Below are 24,849 nucleotides of genomic sequence, written 5' to 3' on the forward strand. Positions count from 1 at the left end.
GAGAGTTCAAGGAAGTAGGGCTTTTGCTCTAGATTGGCTGCAGCTAGCAGGAAGTGAGAGTAACTCTTTGATCAGGCTTCTTACTTATTTTCTAGGGGAGGTAGGGAAGAATGCAGCACGGCTAATGCCATAGATGGTTAAAAGGCAGTTGCAGTGATATTAGCCAGATCAGGTGTTTTGGGCCTTTTTAATCATTTGGACAAATGTTTTTTTATGTACTCAAGACACGATTACAAAAGGTTCTTGTTTTTGCTTTGATCCAAGAAGGTTGCAGAATAGCCTTGTTTTGCTTTGTTATTCTCCAAACTTGTCTATGTTCAGGAGAATACCGTGGCCTAACTGTGAGCCACGGGCCTGATCCCTATCTTAGCACTGTGGCAGGCAGCTCCCGATTTGCAGAGTTGCTGTTCTTGTCCTCCGAATGGGTCCTTCCAGGGAAGAGTGGGAGCCCTTGAGGAGGCCCAAATACACAAATGTTCTCTGTGCTTAGTTCTGGGTCTGGTGGTCTGGATCCAGGGAGGCTAACCTTGGCCAACATGTCATAGAATTTCAAGGGTGAATACTTTTATAATTTTTCATTTTGTCCTAGTTAAGTCACATTCTGTTATGAAGTTAGATAAATAAAATTTCTCGCTTATTGAAAAATGCATGGCATTCTCTGGGCTGTGCTCACCATTATCATCACAGATAAGATAAACACAACAGCCCTCAGTATTCTCTCTAAATATATAATTAAATACAAATCTTTTGGAGTACTTGGGTGACTCAGTGAGTTGAGTGTCAGACTCTTGGTTTCAGCTCAGATTATGATCCCAAGATTGTGGGATCAGGCCCTGCCTTGGCTTTGTGCTGAGTGTAGAGTCTGCTTAATATTCTCTCTCTCCTTCTCTCTTTCTCCCTCTGCCCCTATCCCCACTCTCACTCTATCTCAAAAAAAAAATTCTCTTGAGCAATTTTTCCAACATCATCTCTACGTTATCAACTGAGAAGGCAAATAACTAAATTTTGGAGAAGTGCCAATATTCCAGCATCAATTAATGGCTGTAGCCATTGTCCACAGGTGTGACATGTCCAAAAGATTTATGAGAGGTCACATGTAAGGCATAGCCTGAGGACTGTAAGGAAAGGTCTGCATTCTGGAAGCAAAATTGGAAGTTTTGTGTTACTATTAAATGGTCCATTGATGCAAGAGTTACATAAACTTGAGACACCTGGGTGGCTCAGTCAGTTGAGCATCAGACTTTGGCTCAGGTCGTGATCTCAGAGTTTGTGAGTTCAAGCTCACTGTTGTCAGCCTGTGAGCGCAGAGACTGCTTTGGATCCTCTGTCCTCCCCTCTTTGGCCCTCCCTGGGTTGCACTCTTCACCAAAAATAAATAAGTATTTCTTTAAAAATTTACATAATCTTGCATTGGGAGGTAGGATGGGAAAGCATCTCATTCACCCAGATCCCCCTGGAATCAGTAAAACACAGTTCTGGAAGTCTCTGATCAGTATGTATTTTTGAGAAGAGATTTAATCCTATCTGAGGCTATGCAAAGCCAGTGACTCGTCACCAAGACAATACTGAACAGAAGCAAATATGAGGCCATTGATTAGACTTCACTTCTTGGCTGGGGGACGTGGTGTTGAAGACAAAAGAAGACTTTGTGAATTTCAAGTACCACACACACATAATGAATGCATATTAATGTCATTATTATTTATAATTTAATTGCATAAAGTAATCTTCAAGTGTGTAAATATTAGCATGTGCATGAACATCCAAAATAGAGAACATTAGAAATATGGGTCCTGGGGCACCTGGGTGGCTCACCTGGTCAGCCATCCGACTTCAACTCAGGTCATGATCTCATGGCTCTTGAGTTTGAGGCCCACATCGGGTTCTCTGTTGTCAGCACGGAGCCTACTTTGGTTTCTGTCTCCCTCTCTCTCTCTGTCCCTTCCCAGCTCTGGCTTTCCCTCTGTCTCAAAAATAAATTTAAAAAAACATGAAAAAATTTAAAAAACTATATGGGTCCTGAGAGAAAACTAGTCAGAAATAAAAGGATTTAAAACGAGACCTCGGGAATATATGTGCTTATTAGCATTCACACGACTTTTCATTCTTTATCTTCCTTAACAAGGTCTTTATCCCATTCCCCCAATATTCACCACTTTTCTCGAGTTCTAATATTTTCTTTCTTTTTTTTAGCAAATATGCTGACTCTGAATTTCACAGAATAAAATCGTCAGAGATGATTATGAACTCATCTATGATAAACAGGTCTGCAACCAGAGATCTACACCTTCACTTGGTGAGGGGGCCTTTCTATCCACGGTTAATGCTTCTGCTGCGTTGCAAATTCTTCATCTCCTCACCTCCTCAGAGGACCTTTTTCATAAATTCTCTCTCTCTCTCTCCCTCACACACACACACACACACACACACACACACACACACACTTTAATGTTCCTTGCTTTCAATAAGCTGTTTTATTTCAACACACAATATGTTCAAGTCTCTCCTATCACAGAGAACTAGCTTCCAAGAGCCATATTTTTATTAGTTATTCTCTATTTAGAAAATAAGAAGTAGAGATATCTTTTCTCCCTAACAAAAAAGTTTTTTTCCCAACATTTACCTTAACCATTGCTTCTCCCATCTAAATGCCCATTTACTTATCGGCCCACTGGAATTATTCTTCTCTAGCCAACATCTCTCGGAACCCATTTTCACCCAGATCATCATTTAGGTGTGGGTTACAACTGCATAGCAAATTACTCCAAATCTCAGTGGTTTAAAACAAGAATAATTTACTATCTCCTCTGGTTTCCGTTTGTCAGGAAGTCACATGTTTAAGTCATGTATTCCTTACAATAATTCTATGATAGCTACCATTGATACTCTCCAAAGTTACAGATGAGGAAACTGAGGCACAGAGTGGTTATGTAACTTTCCCAAAGTCACAGAGTTAGTAAAGATTTTTTGAAGATTAAATTATAAATTACAAAGGCTATAACTATATTTAAGATGGGAAATACGTGTAAAATAATATCATCCTTAGAGTAGGATTGTACTAATAATATTTTATTTTTCACTATTGCATTTTATACATAATTCTTATCCTTTTATTACATTTTAAGTTTTTTTGAAAGCAAGCAGTGTAAAAGTACCCATAGCTCATAGAAGGATGCTAAATTAATAGTGACCAAAAGAGTAGCTTCTATTTACACAGCACTCACTATGTGGCTAGCACTGTTCTTACTGCTCTAAATATATTACTTCTTAATTCTTATGATAGTAGCTGGTACTGTCACTTCCATTTTATACATGAGAAATTAAAGCACAAAGAAACTTAGTAACTTTCTTACAGCTACTGGGTTTGTAAATGGCAAAGCCAGAATTTGAACACAACCAATCTGGCTCACTGTCAGTGCTTACAAGCATTATGTTCTATTACTCAGTAAATGCTTATGAGTGATTAAAGAATCTCAGAAAATATATATCATATATATTTTAATATATAATAATTAATATAATTTAAAATATCATTTATTCATATACTTATCTATCCAAGTTCCAGATTTATACTCTTGGATAAACCAAATGAGAACACAATCTAGGTTTTAGTGAATCATACTGGGTGATTAAGAAGTACATTTGCAGAAATACATGATTCTCAGAGTCTATAATTTTCCTGGGAAGACAATGATCATTAATTAAGGTAAGTTTTTGAGAATCACAGCCAAGTTTTGCACTTCTTCAATAATATTCTTTAAATGTTCTCCTCAAGATGCAATGTATACTGCACGTTAATAAAAAATACCCATGAATTTTTAGAAGCATTCCGATATTTAAAGGCAGAGTTGCCAAAACTAACTTTTCAAACCAGGAATGACTATTGTATCAAAAAAAGATGATGATTCCTCTTCAGACATAATCCTCTTTAGACAAATATAATTTATTTTATTTTCTACATGGTGTTAATTCCATATTTCAAAAGAAAAGAAAACAAGATATGATTAAGTGCAAATTTCAAGACACAACTTGGAATTTTTCTCATATTCTTGACTACAACTTTAATGAAACAAAAGTAGTATTTTCCAAAGGAAACTAAACAAATGTTAAAAACATCAACTATGATTATAAACCACTATTAAACCGAGTATGGAGTATTTAAGAGCTATCTTTAGATTCTGGGTTTTTTTTATGAATCCATTCACAATGATATAAAATACATATAAAATACATAATAACCACCAGAAAACACACTTCATCATTTAAGACTTTCTGAATCATCAAACAGATCTACTAACAGACATGAGGATATGAATCACTACTTCTTTAAATTAAAAAAAAGACTAGTTTCTTACACAACAAAATAAAATTACACAGTATCTTATATACATTTCTAGCATAGAAATATATAGTAATCACAGAATATAAAAGAAAAGGGAATATCAAAAACTGCCACAACAAGGGGGGGAAAAGGACATTTTAACATGATATAAAGGGTTAGAAGAGTTAAAAATTGGAAGGAAATCAGCCACTGAATGATGAGCATGCAGAAGTATTTTTCCTTCTTCTTAACGTGTTCTTTATGTTTCCATATCTTCTAGAATCAACTGATGTTACTTTTAAATTTTTAAAGTGTTACAAACTTCTGCTATGAAAATAATAAGAGGAATAGTGATTTATTTGAGAGGATTAGCCATCAAAAATAGTAAATACATGTCCTGTGTGACCTGACAACCATAACTTTGATAATTTCAATGTTAGTAGTTAGTTTAGCATTAAGTAGCGGTAATCAGTTCAGCACCTCAGTAACATAAAGAATACATTTACAGTGCCTTTATTGAGACATTTCTATAAAATTAAAAAACACATATCAACTCGTATCTCCAATGGTACATTAAAAAATCACCAGAGTGTGGTATCATCTATAACGTGCTCTACCAATAACAACTAACAGTAATAGGTCACAAAAATTCACCTCATCTATAGAAGCAATGCACATACGCTTATTTATCATAAGTAGCCCAAACAATGTAACTTATTCACATAAACAATTATAGACATTGTAACAAGAGAAAAATCATTAAAATCAGAGGGACCCACCTTCTCAAAGACCCTGAAGTATTCTCCACTTTACCTGAACTTAACTAAATATTTTGGTAAGAGCTTCCCTAACTGGGCTTAAATCCAATCACAGATTTCCAGGCCAGCAATTATAGGTTCTGTCATCTTCACTCAAGAACAGCTAGAAAATGTACACGCATTTCAGGAAAAAAAAATTATAATTCAATGCCTATATGTAAATATCATTATCCATGCTAGGCTTCTCCTTCTAGCCAGAGTTTTATGTCAGAGAAGAGGACTTTCTTCTAGGTCATTTATCTTCATCAATCTTCTTTCTTAATTTCACAGGAAACCAAGGCTTACTTTTCTTTGGTTTTTAAATAAACATAGCTCTTCATAGGTGAGGAAGAACCCCAACTAACAATTTTGAATCATTTCCTGAAAATTCTCTGAAGTTTCACTTGACCAAACTCATTATATAGAAATTGACAAATTCTTATCTTCAACAAACTCCATTTCAAAGCAGTCGGGGTGGAGGGGGAGACAGACAAACGAACAAAAAAAGAAAAAAAATACAGGTGGAACCAATGTTTGGGCAAGCAATAATAGAGAGAATTTGAATTTAAATGGAACTTTTCCAGGAGCAAGAACTCAGGCAGGCTTTCCCATCTTCTTCTTGTCCTTCAGTCTGATATGGAGATCCAGATGGGACTCCTACTTCCCAATTAGCCAGCTGTAGCCATGGGCTTCTGTCCTCTGTATACAAGTATGGTTTCCTAGCCTCTGCATATGGAGGTGATCTCCTTTCACTGTGAGCACCTTCATAGGATACAAGAGGATAGGTGTTAGATCCATGATTATATCTGATGTGGGGACCAGTGACTTGAGGCACAAGGGTTTGCATTGCAAAAGAAAGACAAAACCGCCTGCAGACATTTCATCCTCACTGGGGACTTCTTTTGGGCTTCCTACAAACTCCTCCGGAAATAGCTGATGCTGATTCACTTGCTTTGGGGACACACTTATCGTGGCCAGTTTTTTATGGCACTTGATTGTGAGATCTTAGATTAGCAACGTTGCTTGGCAACAGGACAGCCCCCACCTAGCCTGCTTCATTTTGTCTTTACCTAAATTCAAACTTTAAACTTTCAGAAAGAGCCCAGATGGTCTTAAGATTTAACATTTAATATTTGCAAGGAGAAAAATGTTCAGTTCTAATGTATTCTGCTAGCACAAGAAACTCTACGTTTTTGCACTAAGCAATTCCATTTATATCCATGTGAGATGTCTTGCCGTTTCCCTCAGTCTCCACCCCAGCTGTTCTCATCACTACCCACACTCAAAAAGACTTCCCTCTCTATGCATTTGTGGTCTTAATTTCTTCTTTTGAAAGGAATGTGCAGTAACCCAAGTAACGCCTCACCCTAACATTGTATCATGATTGGTAAGAAAGAAAGAGAGAGAGATGTAAGGAAGGAGAGAAGGAAGGATGGCTGGAAGGAAGGAAGGGAGTTTGCATTTGAACTTTCACTCAAGAAATTGCTTTACTATATGTGACAAATACTCTTTTCTTTTTTTTTAAGTATTTTTATTTTTTATTAAAAAATTATTAATGTTTATTTACTTTTGAGAAACAGAGAGACAGAGAGAGAGAAAGCATGGGTGGAGGAGGAGCAGAGAGAGAAAGAGAGAGAGAATCCAAAGCAGGTTCCTGACTCTGAGCCGTCAGCACAGAACCCAACGCAAGGCTCAGACTCACAAACTGTAAGATCATGACCTGAGCCAAAGTCGGTCGCTTTACTGACTGAGCCACCCGGCGGCTCCAAAAGATTTTTTGTTTTTAAGTAACCTGTACATCCAACATGGGATTCAAACTCACAACCTTGAGATCAAGAGTTGCACACCCCACCAACTGAGCCAGCCATGCACCCTGACACACATTATGTTATGTGTCTTATAACAGCTCAGAGCCTGGAATCTGCTTCAGATTCTGTCTCCCTCTCTCCCTGCCCCTCCTTCACTCACACAATGTCTCTCTCTCTCTTTCTCTCTCTCTCGCTCAAAAAATAAACATCAAAATATAACTTATTAATACAAATTATTTACACCCAAAGATGAGCAAGTGATTTATAGTAGCATATGCAATAAAGAGATATACTCGATATCTTATGTGGATAATAACATTGATGTTGTGGATAATTTATTTAAAGTTTATTTATTTACTTTGAGAGACCTAGAGAAGGTGTGAGCAGAAGCGGTGCAGAGAGAGGGGAGAGGAGAATCCCAAGCAGGCTCTGCACTTTCAGCACAGAGCCTCATGCGGGGCTCAAACCCACAAATGGTGAGATCATGACCTGAGCTGAAATCAAGAGTCAGATTCTTAACTGACTGAGCCACCCAAGCGCCCCGATGTTGTGGATTTTTTATGACAAAGATGACAACAGTGTATTAGCTTAATAAAGCTTAAAATTTGGTTCCAAAAATTGCATGTAGTACATGATCCTATTTTTTGCAAATATAAAGATGTATTTGTGTGTGTGTGTGTGTGTGTGTGTGTGTGTGTGGTGTGTGTGTGTGTGTATAATAGGGGAGTAGCCCATTTTTTAAATGGTATCCTTATGAGTGATTTTTATTTTGCCCAATTTTTCTCTATGGACACATACTACTTTTAAAAGGAAAATTAGCCGATGCAAGGTGTTAACACATGCCGGGCAGTGGACAAAGTTGATGATCAGTTTCACCCTGCGTTCTTCCTGTGCAGACTATAAAGCTAGTGCACGACCCTCCAAACGCACTCTTCTATACTCTGCTTTCAGATGCTCAGGTTGTGAGTCCGTAACTAATCTCTTTTCCAGCAGGTTTCTTGTTATATTTGGCCATTACGGGCACGTGACTGAAAGGCAAGGAAGAAGAGGAAGGGACGTATTCTCTATTTGCTTGCTTCTGCGGACGTCATCCCAGCACCCACCTGTCACTGCGGCAGCAGCAACAAGATGCCACACCTCCAGCTCCTCACGTGCACCCAGAACACCCCCTTGATAGAACCGGCGTAAAGTGGGCAGGGTCCTCTCGCAGTCACTACCACCGTTTACCAAGTCACCTCTAAAGCCGCCAAGTTTGAATGGAGACCAGAGAAGAGAAGCCTCTGTGGTCAGTTCAGGCTTCCGGGCAAGCTGCTTCACGTGCAGACCCCCCAGCAGCAGATTCAGAGAGTCTAAGTGTGGACAGAGGTGTCTCTTGGAGTCTCCGGCAAGCCCCGACAGGAGGATCCCAGTGCAGAACTTTGGGGTGTGGGAGCAAATGTAGGTTCTTTTTGACATACTCTTTTCTTCTTTTGAGAAGCCGTTCCTGGAGTGTTTTTGGATTCTTGGGGAGACTGAACTCCTAACCATGGGACGTCAAAATGACCACATGACCTGACCTGTCCCTCACAAACAGTGTTATAGGACCCACCACATGGAGAGTATGGGCAAGTGATTAATCATCAAGCAGATGTGCTTTGAAGAGATGTACATGAGAAGGTGTTTCGATGCCTTCATTTATCCTTCAATGTCCTTCTCTGACGCCTAGTCCTGCTTCATTTCTCTTAACATACCCTTGGTCACAAGATAAATAACTGTCATATCTGGACTTGAACCCAGATCAAACTGACCCAAACGTCCATGAACTACTGAGTCGATAAACAAAATGTGATATATCCATACAATGGAATATTAGTTGGCAGTAAAAATGAGGTATTCATGCACGCTACAACATGGATGAACTTTGAAATCGTTATGTGAAAGGAGCTAGCCAAAAAAGGCAACAAAGTGTATGATTCCCTTTATATGAAAGGTCTACAATGAATAGGCACATCTGGAGAGACAGAAAGTGGATCGGGGTTGCCAAGGGCTTGGTGGGACAGGGAATGGGCACTGACTGTTAATGAGTATGGCGTTTCTTTTCGGACTGTTGGACAGATTCCAGTATCAGATGGTAGAGATACCTGCACGAATGCAAATATGCTGAAAACCACTGAATCACATGCTTTCAAAGGATGGATTTCATAGTATGTAAATTTTATCCCAAGAAAACTGTTATGAAAACTGTAATTAAAACCAGATAAGAAACATACAGATGAATAGCTTTGTTAGTTTCTACTCTAGAAAAATGATTATTTTATCTTTGTTCATCAGCCTAAAATAAATTCAGAGAATGGCTTTCTGCATTTGGGGAGTAAACCGCTAGTCTGTGTCACATGTGTGTGTATATTTTCCCCAAAAGGTTGTCAGGCGGAGAGCACTTTAATTTTCCATGGTATTGCTATATTGATCTTTGAGATCTTGCAAAGAATTTGTGATCCTGCACTAAAACCTACAGCTGGAGGCCGGAAGTATGAATAGCTAATAGAAAACAGATGCCCAGCTTCACTAAGAGTGAAGTTCATTCATAATGTAAATGAATTGGACGCTAGGCTGTCACCTCTCCTCCTCAGACTGGCCAACACTGGAGTGGTAACAAGTCAAGAAGAAAACTCCCCTGCATTACTGGTGGGAGCATAAATAGCCGCAAGCTTGGAGGAAAACATTCTGACACAACACATTAAAATTAACAATCCACACATCTTTTCATGCAGTAATGTCACTCTTTATATTCTAGCCCATTGAAATAAAAGTATCAAGAGGCACCTGGGTGGCTCAGTCGGTTAAGCGTCCGACTTTGGCTCAGGTCATGATCTCAAGGTTTGTGAGTTCAAGCTCAACCTTGGGCTCTGTTCTGACAACCCAGAGCCCGGAGACTGTTTCAGATTCTGTGTCTCCCTCTCTCTCTATCTCTCTCAAAAATAAATAAACATTAAAAAATTAAAAAAAAAAAAAAGAAAAGTTTATATGGGTATAATGACAAAGATATATTTGACACCTTTGGAAACAAAGGTCTACCATTTGGGGAATTTAATATACTGTATTGTGATAGCTTCATATAATATTTCTTAACCATCAAAAAGAATGAGCTAGATCTCCATATATATATATATGATATATAACTAAGTGACAAGAGCAAGAGGTAGACAAATACGTACATTTCATTTGTGTAAAACAAAGTAGCAAAATGTGTTTTCTATGTACCCTGTGTATTTGTATGTATGTGTATATGACTCTATGTGCATGAAAAAGAGTATAGAAAGGCATATACCAGATAGGATAATGTTTTGTTATCTGTTCCTGCTTTGGTGATTGATGCTCATGACTGATACACTTGTCTTGCAGTGGTTTCTCAAGATCTGGGGAAGGGCGTCCGGTGCGGCTAGGGTCGCTGGAACCTAGCAAGGGCCGCCTGGATACAAGAGTAACTTTTACTTGCTGTCATTTCCTTTTCTGAGCGGTGAACACTGTGTCTGTCCTTGAGAAGTGGTGAATTGGATTTTCCGGGTATGTGTTCTATTAAACGATCTACCCCTAACTATTCATAAGATTTTTCAATGTGCAAATAAAATGGAGGTAACAAAAGTAGGGAAAATTTCTATTTTGTTGTATAAATTACATTCCAAAACTTATTACAAATCCAATTGAACCACTTTTATTAAAGGTTTTCGTGGGTCTCAAAAAAGGTAATGTGCCCTCTTATGGTCCATATATTCCAAATACCATATAAAGATAAAAGTTCATTATGTATTTGAGATAGAGTGCTTTCTACTCTTTAATTCATTGTAAAATGTTCACAAAAGTACTCTCCTTTGCTACTTGCTAATGCTCATTGAGCTGAAAACATAATATGATCAATAAAATAGCCATTGCTGGTGATGAACCCATTAGAAAATCTACCTTTTCATATATTTTAATATATATATATTTAATGTTTTATTTATTTTTGAGAGAGAGAGACAGCATGAGCAGGGGAGGATCAGAGAGAGAGGGAGACACAGAATCAGAAGCAGGCTCCAGGCTCTGAGCTAGCTGTCAGCACAGAGCCTGATGCGGGGCTCGAACCCATGAACTGTGAGATCATGACCTGAGCCGAAGCCGGACTCTTAACTGACTGAGCCACCCAGGCGCCCCTCATATATTTAACACATACATCACTAGTTTCAAACCTAGTGTGAAAAAAGAGAGCTGTGTTGTATTCCAAAACTATATCGTTAAAACAGTGTGATATGTGAGGTCTTTTTTCATAGTCTTTTTTTATTCATTGAATATTTTAAATTAACAACTTATTTTGCCCCAAGCATTTTGCTAGCCACTGAAAATTCAAGGATGAAGAAAATATCTTTCCCATTTCCCTAGACCTTGGATTCATTTGGAGCCCTGCTCATCTAAACAAAGAACTGTGGTAAAATGTGATGAAGTGGCCACAGTAAAAGCAAATAAAAATGTTCACTTCATTTATAACTTTCCATTTTTCCAGTTCCTCTTAATATAATAAAGTACAACAGTGTGTTTAAACGCTTTGATATGCTGATGTGTCGTTAGCCACCAAATAAAATGTATTTTTACTCTTGATCCTGTTTTTCGTTTTGAGAAAAGGCAGTTTATAAAAATGGCATGAGCTAAATGAATAATTCTATTTATTATTTAATAATAATAAGTAAATAATAAATAAAACTGCTAATTCTAAATATTAGGGTTTGAAGTGGAGAATAACATACATAGAATCATAAGTATATATATTAGGTCCAATAAAATGATTAAAATTAGATATATTTCATCACATATTTAAGAATATATAAATGCTGTTTTATCAGAAAGCTGTTTTAAAGTGCTCCGTCAGATTTGTTTCTCCTTTCCTCAATTTTCCTCTTATTTCTCCAGTTGCTCAGTATCAGGCTTACAATGTTAAAATGTGTCAGGTGTTAAAAGAAAATTAAAAAAAATAACAACAACAATAACAAAAAGGAAGAGAAGAGAAAAGCCAGAAACATAACGTTCACAAGATGCATATTTAACCAAATCTGGGAGATCAAGTCAGAGCGCACTTGGTAAACACTCTTTAGAGACAGTCATGCTCGAAGCTCTGTTTGCTGTTGTGCTTGAAGTTTGCTTTGCGCTGGATCTAAGACACCAGATGACCAGTAATCTCACTTGCCCTTTCTTTTTCTACTCTCTGTGGGCTCTGCACACACCTCGCTCCCCCCGCAGCCTCGCCTGCCCCTGGCCATGGCCCCGCTCGCTTGCTCCCCTACGAATGTCCGAGATGGTTAGGATTCAGCAGGTCACACCTTAGCCTGTCAGGACCCGGCGGCTCCTATGCCAAACGTTTGTTCATCGCTTCATTTCCTCTCCAAAGGGCCCGGTGACAAGTGGGCCTTGTTAGACACCAATCTCAGGGAGCCCAAGGCGGCGGCAGTTTCCCATTTGCTTACCTGTCATCCCCCTTTATGTGTTGGCAGTCTGAGACACCTGCCTCAACCCAGGGAGGGCCAGCCACGGGCTACGCCATGTCATGCGAGGCCTTTGGGGTTTCACCTGCAAAGGTCAGCACTGATGACCGCGTCGGGGTAGGCACAAAATCATGGTAAATTTTTCTTAAGCTTTCGTTTAGCTTAATTCCACTTCTGAGGGGGAACTCTGAGGCACTTGAGGTTTAAAAGTTTAACACACATGACCGGTTTTGATCTTCACAACAACCTTGAAAGACAGATGGGTAAATAAATACTCTCTTTCTAGTATTATTTGGAATATCAATCCAAATTTTTCTTATAAATGTACCGAACACCTACCTACTATGAATAGCAGACTTCTGGAAGAGACTATTGCTATGTATGCCACAATGTGAGTTTATTTGAAATCCTACAAAGAATATATTTCTTGAAAATACTGTTTCGTCTGAGGAACTAGTGTGACTCCATCTTTTTTTAATACTTCTTTATTTTTGAGGGAGAGAGAGCATGAGTGGGAAAGGGGCAGAGAGAGAAGGAGACACAGAATCTGAAGCAGGTTGTGTTACAGCTCAGAACCTGACGCACGGCTCGGACCCAGAAACTGTGACATCATGACCTGAGCTAAAGTTGGACATTTAACCGACTGAGCCACCCAGGCACCCCTGATTCCATCTTATTTTTTTAAATAATGACAGTCATGTAATGTAGCCTATTTGATCTCCCTTTTTCTTTAGTTTACTGAAAACTTTAAGTTTGATACTTGATTATATGTCCTCTGGGTTTCATTTTAGTCTTCTTCCTTGATATGGTTTGGCTTTGTAAAATTTGAGTCGAATTTTTCTATATTTTATAATTACAGTGGAGTGTTATTTTATTTTTTATATTAAATGCTTCCTGTTGCATGGATTATAACTACAAACATATACTTACAAATGAACTTATCATATGATATGGATTTTAAACATGACTTATATAAGAGAATCTTGCAACATGAAAAAGATGACCTTTCTCTATAAGACTATTCTCTCTCTGTCTGTCTCTCTCTCTTTCTCTTTTCAATTCCAGTTAGTTAAATGTAATGCTATATTACTTTCAGGTGTTCAATATAGTGATTCAAGGATTCTGTACAGGGGGGCCTGGGTGGCTCAGTCTGTTGAGCATCATGATCTCACAGTTCGTGGGTTCAAGCCCCGCATTGGGCTCTGTGCTGACAACTCAGAGCCTGGAGCCTGCTTATGATTCTGTGTGTCCCTCTCTCTCTGCCCCTTCCCTGTTCATGATCTGTCTCTCGCTGTCTCTCTAAAATAAATAAATGGAAAAAAAATTTAAATATTTTATTTATTTTTGAGAGACAGAGAGAGACAGTGTGAGTAGGGGAGGGTCAGAGACAGAGGGAGATGCAGAATCCGAAGCAGGCTCCAGGCTCTGAGCTAGCTGTCAGCACAGAGCCTGATTCGGGGCTCGAACCCACGAACCGTGAAATCATGACCTGAGTCAAAGTCTGACGCCCAACCAACTGAGCCACCCAGGTGCCCCTAAAAAATTTTTTTAAAGGATTCTGTACATCACCTAGTGTTCATCATTCCTAATCCCCATCACCTCCCTCAGTTACCATCAGTTTCTTCCCTATAGCTAAGGGTCTGCTTCTTGATTTCTCTCTCTCTCTCTCTCTTTATTCCCCTTTGTTTATTTGTTTTGTTTTCTAAATTGCACATACTAGTGAAATCAGATAGTATTTGTCTTTCTTTGACTTATTTCATTTAGCATAATACTCTCTAGCTCTGTCCATGTCATTGGACATGGCAAGATAGCCTTCTTTTTTATGGCTGAATAGTATTCCATTGTGGATATACACCACATCTTCTTTATCTATACATCTATAGTTGGACATTGGGCTGCTCCATATCTTGACTATTGGAAGTAATGCTACTATAAATATGGGGGTGCATGCATCCCATTGAATTAGTGCTTTTGTATCCTTTGGGTAAACACTCAGAAATTTAATTGTTGGATCATACCATTTTCCATACCGTTTTCCACAGTGGCTATACCAGTTTGCATTCCCAAACAGAATGCCGGAGCGTTCCTTTTTCTTCACCTTCTTGCCAACACCTGTTGTTTCTCATGTTATTGATTTTAGATAATGTTGATAGGTGTGAGGTGATATCTTATAGCTTTGATTTGCATTTCTCTGCTGGTAAGTGATAATAAAGATCTTTTCATGTGTCGGTTGGCCATCTATATGTCTTCCGACCGTATTTTCATAGTAAACAATTGAGAATTCAGAGAAATTAGGGAGCATTAGAAGCAACAGTATGAAAGTAAATTAAAAAAATTTTTATGTGCTTATTTTATTGTGAAAGACAGACAGAGAGTGAGCGGGGAAGGGGCAGAGAGAGAGAGGGAGACACAGAATACAAAGCAGGCTCCAGGCTCTGAGCTGTCAGCACAGAGCCCAAAGCAGGGCTTGAACCCACAAACTGTGAGATCATGACCTGAGCTGAAGTCAGACGCTCAACCGACTGAGCCACCCAGGCGCCCCTGAAAGTAAGTTTTTAATGAGTTGTAAATTATGAAAAACTAGAAAATGTGCACATTATCAATAAGAAATTTCATCAATGTATATCTATAATTAATAAATGGTTTCCTCAAACAATATTAGAATAAAGGTTCTCAGTGGACATTTTTTACAAATGTCTTTAATGTATGCTGTGGTATCCAGTCTTTCTAAATTTTCTATACTTAAGTTGCTGAGCAAATTTTTAAATCAATAATTTTTTAAATCATTAAAGGATTTTTCTATCGCTTTCACTTCCACCCTTCTCACCCCCCAGGCTAATCATAAATACAGAGTCAAGTCCAAGAAGTGCAAGAGTAGGCTCAATGTCATTTTGAAACATTTGCTCTTCTACTTCTGGTGTTGAAATCCCTCCCTGCAGAGAGTCAGGAACTTGATTCAAATGGGTTGAAGCCACTGCTCGGTTAGCACTCACTTCCAACATCTTTGAAGTAGCTAGTGGCCCAATTTGTCCCCTTAACATTTACTTCCTTTGTACCCAATGTCTTTGAGGTTTAACATTAGGATTAATTTCCTAACCTTCATGTTGTAGTACTAATCTCTCTCATCAGTCTAATTTGAGTTAATTAGAATCTGTAGTTAGTTCTCCACCTGTGTTATTGTAGAACAACTGAAAAGAGAGGCACAGACACAATTATGCTGTTTTATTGTCTGGAGGAGACAGAAAGCCAGTGGGACTTCCCTTATTAGGTTAATATCTACCTGACTTCAAAATGTTTTCATGATACAAATAGCAAGGGAGCCATTGTGCATTCCACACCCCATCCCTCATTGCCTTGCCCTACCCCTTATGATCCAATTAATGCCAAAGTGATGGAAGAAGAGAAATGTTCTACATGTCAAAATGACAATGTTCATTACATGATTCACAGAATGATAGATGGTGATGGCTTTGGGTAAATTCATGCTTTTACTTTTAAAATAAATTATCCTTCTGCTATGTTTCATCAACCCCCATCCCCACCCCGTGGGTCCACCACTTCCAACTGATAGTCTGGTGGTTGCAGTGAGGTTTGATACCCTGAAAGGAAACTTTGATTTTGAGTGTAGGTTACAAGACCAACTTTTGCTGTAAAGGTTACACTTTGCGTTTTTCAAAATCTATGTGATTTCATGCTAATCTGAATCTCAATGAACAAATAAGCTATTAAAACATCAAAAGAGAGCATAATATTTGCTATTATTATATATACACAGTATTTATTGTATTCAAATGAACTCTAAGCTTCCAACATGATGGTTAAAAATTAGTAACTGTTAAAAATATAATCAGTCTGAATGGGTTATTCATGTTTACCAAACTGAGGTTTTAAAGAACCGTAAGTTTCAACACTTGTTGTACATGTAGAAAGATCTAAGACCTACTCCTTAAGAAAATTCTAGTTGAAAATCAATGGGAGCCATTAGAACATGAATAAATGTAAAACAAATGAAAAACAGGTTTTAAGGTACCAAGATCAGGTGGTAAGGAAACAAAATAAATGTCAGCTACTTAAGAAATCTACATTGAATAAGAAACTACTTAATACTCTTTCAAAAGGGATATTAAGGAATTATCTTAAAGATATTCTCCTCAGAATCCTGTAAATTCATAAAAGTATCAGCTAACTTGTTTTGTTCTCATTGTTAAATAAAATATATACCATGAAAACAGTGTTTATTGTTAACCAAAAGTAGGTTTTAATTGACTATAATGTAAATTTGTTTCTCAAAGCTAGCTGTTGTAGTAAGAATATTTTCAAGGGAGAACTTTTGTCATAGGCTCGCTTAGATAAATTATACAAAACTGAAATTACAGTAAGTAATACAGTAAATAAATTGGATTGGGGGCACAACATTGCCATTTACATTTTGATACAAATAAAATCACAAACCATGATTAAATATTTTATTATAAATTAAAATTCTGACTGTGTTTTGCAAACCAAAATTATGGTTGAATTGTGTCCTTTTATTATGACGTTCTTAGCCTATAAATGTTACATTCGTTTTAGTCAGAATGTTTATATCTGTGAGGCTGCCTCATGAGTTATTGGAGTTACAATCTCATTTGCAAGGGGAAAATGAGGAAATTCAATTTCATTTCTTGGTTGTGAAATGAGCACAACACATACTTATCTTTGTGTATCTTCTGCAAGAGACTGATAAATTTTATGTAAAAGTTGGGAAAATAAAACCTTTGGTAAATATAAGGTGAAAACAGAATTCTTACTGCATCTAACCTAGAAAAATCAGGACACTCTTCCTGGATGATGTGAGCAGAAAACAGTTCCCAGAGGATGTATTTTATAAGATTGCATGCTGCATCTTGATGTAAATACAGAGTTAGCTTGCCCATATGCTGCCTTTGTGCCATTTAGAAAGGAGCCCTATTTTCTCAGACAAATGCAGGACCTGCCAGCACCATTGCCTGGTGGGTGATTGGGGGCTGGATCTTGTACGTCGGAGACCTTGTGTTGTGGACAACCTTTGTAACTATACATGTGACCCAGCAGATGTGCTTTAGTTTACAAATTCAACTTTTCACTAAAAAAAAATTAACCTTAGGGGCACCTGACTGGCTGAGTTGGTAAAGCATGGGACTTTTTTTTTTTAATGTTTTATTTATTTTTGAGAGAGAGAGAGAGAGAGAGAGAGATGGCTTGAGCAGAGGAGGGTCAGAGAGAGAGAGGGAGACGCAGAATCTGAAAACAGTCTCCAAGCTCTGACTGAGCTCACTGTCAGCACAGAGCCTGATGTGGGGCTCGAACCCACAAACCGCAAGATCATGACCTGAGCTGAAGCTGGACGCTCAGCCGACTGAACCACCCAGGTGCCTTGGGACTCCTGATCTTGGGGTCATGAGTTCAAGCCCTGTGTTGGGCATAGAGCCTACTTTAAAAAAGCAGCCTTACATAGGCTCTGAACAATTACTAACAATTGAAATGGTCTCCCATGGAGAAAACTCATGCCCCATGTGGTTAGATGTGTTGTAACTCCATGAAATGGGTACAGTAATAAATACATGTGTAATAATTAGTGACTGATTTATTGGATATACTCTAAGCTATGTAAACCACAAAGATTGTTTTCATTGCTACTGACAGTGTAGATCAGTGCTGTTCCATTAAAAATATAATGCCAGCCATGTTTGTAATTTAAAATTTTCTAGTGGCTAATTGAAAATATTAAAACTGGTAAATTTAAAAAATTTCAGTAAGGTATTTTACTTAACACACTATATCCTAACTATCATTAATCTAACATCTGAACAGTATAAAAAAATTACTACTTTGCTTTTTTTTCCCATGCTGTTTTTGAAACTCAGTGTATATTTTACACTTAAATCCATTCAAAGGATTTGATTTTCATCAGAAATACTTCATCTGTACTTAGATTTCATAAACTTTACCATTGACAATTTAACATTTTCTTAAAAGAGCGATAAAGAATACAAGTGAGGGCTAGAGGCAGGGGGAGAGAGAGAGAGAATCTTAAGCAGACTCCACTCTTGACATAGAGCCCAACAAGGGACTCAGTCCCACAACCCTGAGACATGACCTGAGCCGACATTAAGAGCCGGATGCTCAACCAATGGAGCCACCTAGACCCCTCAACCTTTTCTAGAAGTAAACTTAGAAAGCCAACTCTTCAGACACACTGCCCATATTTCGAGTGTTCATTACCACATGTGACCTATGCTCACCGTAGTGGGCACCATGGTTAGACTATGCAGCTACAGTAAAAACGGTCAAGCATATGTTTCCTAATCATCATATATATTCTTAGAGACTTTTAAAGTACAGCACCTGAATATATAACAAATATATGTGTATACATATAATATATGTACAAATATATATAAGATTTAAATAAAGACATAAATTATTAATAAAATCCCCCAAAATAATATTTTAAGAAAATACATAAGTTTATATAAGAGAGTTTGTAGAGTAATAGATGTCTATTTTTTTGAAGTCCTAATTTCCTATAGTTGCTTATTTACTTACTCTGCTTCATCTTTGTTTTTTTTTTCATAAAATGACATATCCATAATATAATGTGCATTCACAACGTCCTACTTTTAAAAAATATCTTTTCCTACACATCTTCTAACTTGGGTCTTTGTATGTTTTTACTTTCAAGGAATAAAGGAGGAAATTCAGTACATTTTTTTTGTTCCTGAGAGTGGCCTTTCCATACAGGTGAAGAATTTGCAGAAGACAGGTTTCATTTTTTTTTACACCACTTTTTATTTCTTTTAAGTTGCAAATTGGAAAATGAAATTATGAACACAATTCTGAAGAGTCACACTCAACTATTCTCTTGCCTAGTCTCTAGAACAATACAAAAATGGCAAAGGTTTCCCAAGCATTAAACAAGAAACAATGTTTACTGCAAGTTTTAGTGTGCTATTTTTCCTCTACTTTTATATCCTTCCCATATGTTCTGAAGAATGTTCACTTTTTAGAAATAAGATTTATTATTTTGATGGGGAAAAATTATTGAGAATCTGTTCCATTACATTACTTTGATACTACCTTTGTCACCTTTAAGTTAACAGGATGAAAAACTTCAATATACGTTCTCTAAAGGAAAATAAAATTCAATATAATATAATAATTAGTCCTACTTCAAGCATATGGATAAATATCATTCAGATTCCTGATTTTTCTTTTGTTTAAAAATTGCATTAATGTCGTATGTAAGAACATATGTTAAATGTGTGCACCTAATAAATATTTCAGAAATTGAATATTTTCATTTTTATTGATTTTATTCATTGAAAATATCTGTACCTCAGTTTTCTTTTAAAACATCTTGAAATAACTTCCTTTTGTTTAAAACGTCAATGGGATAAAAGAGATAAAATTTTTATAATGGAAAGTCATATAAATTATTTTCCTTATAAATTGTGTTTTTTAAAATTATATGCCAGAAAAAATAGTACTACAAGCCTTCATTGTCTGGATGTTTTATATGAACTTTGCAACCCATGAACAGTCAGTGAGAGTATACAAAATACTTGGAGCTAATTAATCATTAAAGTTTCAAGTCTTACGTTACTGAATATTTTCCATTTGCAAAATATATTTAGCTATATGAACAGCTCTGTATCTGGACAGCTTTGTGTCTGGACTTGACTTGGTGTAAATTCAAATGACTTTTATGGTAAATGGCGCAGACTGGCTCTAAGTTTACACATTGTTCTTTCTCCCATTGAAAATTACAGACTGCTCATGTAATTCTCTTTAAATTTCTGTTCCTGTGCATGACGTCCTGTGATCACAGAAGCATTGTAATATTTATTCCAGCAATGTAATTCATGCCACTATAACTATGCTGAACTGTCTAGTCACTCCATGAAGGGGCAATGAATTGTAGTGACAAAAGCGTGTTCTATGTAGAGACTGATGTGCAAATAAGAAAAGCATGCAGCTTCATCTCTTTAAAAGAAAATGGCTTTTACAAGACAAATCTTACTGCAGAAAGTCTGTTAATACACCTGGCAATTTTTATACTCACATTTTATTGTATGTAGCACTGCCTGTAATAAGTAGCACCTTGGTTACAGTGTAGAGAAACATTCTTTTCACATATTTTTATTTTATGGGAATAGTTACAATGGGATTTGAGGTCCAGAAAATACAAAGGAAGCTCTATCTTGCTGTTCATTGCAAGTTTATGTGCTAAATAAATCTCTCTTTTTTTTTTTTTGTATTTTGGTGTTCCTACTGGAAAATGATTTTCATCAATGTGTAAAGCCATATTGAGCCATATAAATGCATTTATTCATATGTTTCACAAAGAACATCTACTCATGTTTAAATTTGAAAATACTCTAGTTAAAGCATAATGATTTTTCATAGTCTTTATTTAAAAACTACATCCAACCTTGTTGTTCTTTTTTAACACAAAGCTGTTGAGAGTTGTCAGCTTTTATGCAGAGAAAAAGAATATTTCTACTAGAAGCATAACTTCAGGTCAGCTTTGTGCCTTCACATTTCTGTATAATTTTGGAATTTTTCTTGAAGAGAGAGTAAGAGAGAGAGAGAGAACATGCAAGAGGGGAGGAGGGGCAGAGGGAGAGAGAGCGAGAGAGAGAAAATCTTAAACAGGCTCCATGCTCAGCACAGAGCCCAATGCCGGGCTCTGCCATGACCTGGGATCATGAACTGAGCTGAAATCAAGAGTCAGATGCTCAAACGATGGAGCTACTCAGGCATTCTTAATTTTGGAGTTTTGATGCCAAGGCAGAGATGGAGAGCTAGAGAAACTACTTGGAATTTTCTGGAACTTTCTTCACTCTTCCCTAAAGGACTCTGGGTTCTTTGCCTCCAAGTGCTAGGCTCACCTTGTTGTTAATGAAATTAAAGAAAATAACAAATGTTGGGAGCCTGAGCCAAATATGTGCTTCTTCCTCCCTCCATTCCCATGAAAGCACACTCCTCCCACAGCGTCACCTAAAGACCATGACATTCTGCCATGTTGCATTCCCTTGTCACCCCTCTGCTCCCCTCCTCAGTAAAGAGTAACAGAATGAGAGCTGTGTGCATTGCTGTCGTTCTCAAAGCCTCCCCCATATGGGAAGCATTAGAAACACCTAGGGACTTGCTAGGAGACACGGATTCTTGAGGCTCACCCAACCTACCAAATTCAAGACTCTGGGGAGTGGGGAGCACCAGTTTGTTTTCTTTTTTAAATTTCTTTAATGTTTATTTATTTGAGAGAGAGTGTGAACTGGAGAAGGGCAGAGAGAGAGAGAGAGAGAGAGAGAGAGAGAATCTGAAGCAGCTCCAGGCTCTCAGCTGTCAGCACAGAGCAGGGTGTGAGGCTAGAACCCACAAGCCGTGAGTTCATGACCTGAGCCAAGGTCAGATGCTCAGCTGACTGAGCCGCCCAGGCGCCCCGCACCAATTTGTGTTCCCCTCGTGATTCTGAGTTTGGGAGCTGTTGGCGTACAGAAAGACAACACAGAATTGCCCCCCAAATCACGCAGCCAGAGGAAAACCAGTAGAGAAATTATGTACCCTGGCTCCCAGCTTCTCCAAGACTCCATATGCGTGAACCTCACACTCTTCTTGAGCTTCCACTGAAGGCTAATTTGGATAATTTGGGAAACATAACTTCTCCAAAACTTAAGTTTTAGAAATTAATGACAGCATTGATTTTCATATTTTAATAATGAAAAAAAATTAGAGCATAATGAATAAAAACACTTTTTATTAACCATTTCTTGACTTTGAAGATCATATCAGAGATAATGGTTCTGATTAGACTCAGCCATTTCTGTTTCTAGGAACATGTTCATACCAATGGAGAAATCCGAAGGTTTACAAGCACTCACTAGGGGCACCTGGGTGGCTCATTCGGTTCCAATTTTGGCTCAGGTCATGATCTCACGGTTCTTTGGGTTCAAGCCCTGTGTCGGGCTCTCTGCTGACAGCTCAGAGCCTGGAGCCTGTTTCAGATTCTGTGTCTCCCTCTCTCTCTGCCCCTCCCACACTCATGCTCTGTCTCTGTCTCAAAAATAAATATAAAACAAAACAAAATTATAAAAGCGCTCACTGAAATCCTTGTGAAGTCCACCACAATGTTTCTGTTTCAAGAGTAAAGAGTCTCTTGTAGGACCACACTGATGTCTCAAAAACCAATTTCACGTTTCTTCACCTTGGTATCAGAGAATTCATCGAAAGCACATCAGGGAAATGGTATTCAGTTCTCCTGGCACTTTCAGACATTCCAATGCTTTAGTACGATGCCTGCCATTTCATTGCCCTTAAACTTGTAAATGAACTATGGGCACCATCATAACTGTTTTATTGTTTGCAGCCAAGATTCACTCTGTATCTTTATACTCCTAAAATAGTCCTTTCTCAATTTGCTACTGGTGATACCTATCATTTTCTCTATTTTTCAATGTTGATGTGGTGGCCTGTCTCGCCCTTCAAAGTATTTAGGGTTCTAACACAGTCCATAATTTGGGAGGAAAAATGAACCATGGAGAAGTTAACATTTCAAAAAACGATCCCAGGAGTATCTTACTGTGTCAGGAGCTTGAAGTTTTCCAAGGGGGCTGACCCTGGAGCCCCTTTATCACGATATAGTTTTAAATACCCTAGATGGCAATACATCACAATACATCACAAGTTGTGGAAAGAAGAGGAGTTTTCAAGGGTGATTATGTTTAACAGGCTTGATTTCCTTATATGTCAGGCATCTACCCCCCGACCCCATCCCACCACTGTCTCTAGGAACCAACCGTCTGTGTTAAATACAGTGAAATTATCATACCTGGGGGGTTGCACTGACAGACATAATCCGGGTAAAACACATTTGGATGAGGCAGCCGAGTATATATATGATGTAGTTTGCCAGGGATGGGATTCCTTTTGGTCGGTAAATTGATAGGCACAGCCAGAGGGATTATGTAAATAACCAAGGGAATGAAATGCAAACCAGAGGAGTAATTCTATCCCAGGCTGCAAAGCAGGGGGGCGCCTGTACCTGGCACACGCTCATGCTCGACTGGAGTGCCTAAAAATGGAAGCAGTTGCTTTTTATAGTTGTGTTTCTCCAGGGGACCTATTCCGCACAGTTACGTTAGGCAATCTCACACTTGCAATGCTGCTGTGGGAGAGTCTAAATCACTCTGGAGATTGCTGCTTACAGCTCTCTTGGAACAAAATTTCGGCCTCTGAATTTAGTGTGCTCTGTTTCCATATTAAAAAAAAAAAAACGAGATGTGCCTTGTGCTTAAAAGGAATGGTATCTTGCATCATCCCCTGGGATCATGATAAATGTTTCTTCATGTCATTAATAGGTTTTTTTTTTTTGAGTTCACCTCTTTAAGACACATGCTATTCTAGTTTCTGAGACTATTATGCTGGCAAAACCCAATCCTGAAAGAGCCCAAACAGTCATAAGTGTAAGCGGTCTGAGAAGGTTTCCTAGAAATAAATCCTAGTAAAGCTAAAACTTGAAGTAGTAAATAACCAAGTGAAGAGAAGGGGGAGGGCTAAAAAAAAACACAAAGAAAAGGAAAAAGAAATGGAGAGCTTTACAGATAGAGAAAAATCGTATAATAGTATGTTCTGATCCTCAGAAGCAAGAGAGCAAATTCTGTCCAGAGAAACGTCGTATTATGAAGCTTAGCGTTTATGGGCAAGGAAGTGAGCCGCTGGCTAGGAGGTAAGCAAGGTGTACAGCCTGAAGCAGATTGAACACTCATGCGGCAGAGCTTGAAGTTTAGCCTCCAGAACACAGTGGAGCCACTCACCAGGTTTTAACAGGAAGGTGACAGTCAGATTTGGGTTTCAGACCTGGCTCTGTGGAAAAAAGATTAGAAGGACCAGGTACAGGCAAGATACATTAGAGTCACCAATCCTGAGGCAGTCGTGTCTGTCTGCATTTCTTGTTCTTTTCCAATAAGGAAATGTTTTTTGAGTGCTCGCTCAACCATTTTTAACTGCAGTGGGGACTTTTCTTCAAATAATTATCAAAGAAACACAACTTGAAGAACTATCTCTTAATTATATGGAAATCAATGGCTAAGGTCATGAGGTCTAAACCTTGCCTTCAGTACAAATCAATGCCTTAAAAGTAAAGAACATTTACCTAATAACTATTATTTCACTGATATGTTGCAATCGGCCCAATGGGCTATTGTGGTATTTTCTTGTCCTTATAAACAACTCTATAGCATAGTGCCTGGGAAACTCAATAAATATCTGATGAAGTATTATTTAAAATAATCTCTTCTGTGATCACATAGTCTAGTTTGGGTACAGAAAAATAATTAGATTTTTTCTACCAAATTGCTGCATCTCTCTCTTCCTTAAGGAAAATCTTTTCTTAACATATCCAGATCAATAAT

The 24,849-nt window shown here is 37.9% G+C and overlaps 1 long non-coding RNA gene across 1 annotated transcript in view; it reads right to left on the bottom strand.

Moving 5' to 3' along the window:
* Nucleotides 1-4,818: 4,818 nt before the first annotated feature.
* LOC115276814 overlaps nucleotides 4,819-24,849 on the bottom strand; it is a 48,144-nt gene continuing 28,113 nt past the window's right edge. Inside the window, exon 2 of the long non-coding RNA XR_003902102.1 lies at nucleotides 4,819-5,880. This is a non-coding gene — a long non-coding RNA (uncharacterized LOC115276814). The remainder of the gene's footprint in view (nucleotides 5,881-24,849) is intronic.

Source organism: Suricata suricatta, chromosome 13, assembly GCF_006229205.1.
Source record: "Suricata suricatta isolate VVHF042 chromosome 13, meerkat_22Aug2017_6uvM2_HiC, whole genome shotgun sequence".
NCBI classification, from domain to species: Eukaryota; Metazoa; Chordata; class Mammalia; order Carnivora; family Herpestidae; genus Suricata; species Suricata suricatta.